Source organism: Macrobrachium nipponense, chromosome 31, assembly GCF_015104395.2.
Source record: "Macrobrachium nipponense isolate FS-2020 chromosome 31, ASM1510439v2, whole genome shotgun sequence".
Taxonomy (NCBI): domain Eukaryota; kingdom Metazoa; phylum Arthropoda; class Malacostraca; order Decapoda; family Palaemonidae; genus Macrobrachium; species Macrobrachium nipponense.
Genome location: NC_061093.1, coordinates 71438707 through 71440655, shown reverse-complemented (window position 1 = coordinate 71440655; position 1949 = coordinate 71438707).

Sequence of the window (1949 nt, the reverse complement as noted above, 5' to 3'; positions counted from 1 at the left end):
ATTCTCAACCCCTATTCCTATTGACGCTGAACTTGGACTTGAAGGGCATCGGAAGTGACCCTGTTCATCAAAAGCCTATGGATTAGAACTCAAAAATCCATAGTTTTTGACATTTCATTTTTTACGCCTTCTCACCCACTTCCTATCGGAGCTGAATGTGGATTTGAAGGATATCGGGAACGTCAGTATTCAACTCAGCAACCTCAAAAGCTATGGATTAGGCACTAATATCTATAGTTTTCGGCTGAACTAGACTTCAACAACAGCGGGAGTGTCACTATTCATCTCAGTGACCTTGAAAACTATAGATTAGACGCTAATCACTGCCGTTTTCAGTTATTTTTAAATGTCATCCCTTCCACACCGTCTCACTCCCCCGTTCTATTGGGTCTGAACTTGGATTGAAGGCCATTTGATTTTTGTTTTACCAATAAATTGTAGTAGATAATGAATAAACTAAATGGTATAAATGAAAGATAATGAATGTCTAGTATTAGTATACAATGTTTCATAATGGAATGATAGAGTACACCTGAAAGTTTCTCAATGAAGCTCATTGTCGAAGGAGTAAAAGGACTGCAGGCTGAAAACAATAGTTCCAGATCACTATTACGTTCATTGGAAGGCATAAAAAGAATATCATATTCAATTGAGGTCACTGGGATTAACGTCTTTGATAATTCTAAAGGCATGAATGCTTATTTCAGTATAAAGTAGATCTAGTAACGATGCTGTTAATTGATAATATTCATGAAAGAAATTATTCCTTCTTTCGGGTGAGAAAAGCTTCAGAGAAGAGTGACCAGTAACATTACCATAAGCTCCATATTTTCACTCTTTTTGAGGCTTTTCTGGGAATTTAATCTGCAATTAATATAAAAGCTTTCAATCTCTTTCTCTCCCTTAATATAATTTACAGAGGAGGTTCAGAGGAGCAAATCTTTTTTTATAGGATTTTACTGAAACTTCCTCTGTTGAAATAATATCAGGATTTTTGTTCTGGGAACATGGAAAATTTAGGCCTCTCTACGAAAAATTTCTTTTCAGTGTTAACAATGCCTTTGTGATTTCAGAATTAGAGGGACGGGAAGGAAAAAAGAAATTCTAATTTTTTTTGACGTTCCGACGGATATTACCTTTGGGATGTTGGGATTCTCAATTTGTTTAACCTCGCTAAAGCAATTTTTTTTTCTCGAAGGAAGACGTTAATTTCCATAGTATATGTTTTATTCCCTATTATCATTTAGGTTACTGCTAACTATTCGAAACAAAAAATGAGATACGTGACGAAATGCTGATTAGATTAATAAAAGTGTAATCACATATTCTGGTGGAAGATAGGAATATATATATATATATATATATATATATATATATATATATATATATATATATATATATATATATATATATATATATATCTAATAAAAGGAGCCCATAAAAACACAAAACAAAATATAGAGAGGAAAGTACTATATTTCAGAGACTGCTGTCTCTCTTCAGGTATATGAATGAGAAAAGTTTACAGAAAAGGTGGTATTTATACCAAGAGATCCGTCCACAAGTAAGCCAATTTAGGTCACGACCCCCCGCAGATAATCTTCCTTTAATCTTCTTAAGACGTTGGTTGAATAAACACTTCGTCGACGACATCCGAAATCCATGCCCTTTTGAGATATTCATTACCTGCTTCTCTTTTATTAAGGCCGATTCCATCATTTGACTCTGTACCGGCTGTTGCTGCTATAAATTACACGTGACAAATTCCAGTTATTCTATGGTTGTTTATATTTATATGGTTGAAAATAGCCGAGTTCTGTTGTCCATACCTAACTGACGTTTGTGTTGTATTAATCTCTGGGGAAGTGATTTACCTGTAAATCCGATGTAAGATTGGTCACAGTCTGGCAAGGGATCTCATAGACCCCAGAGTCCTTGGGAGATGTCTT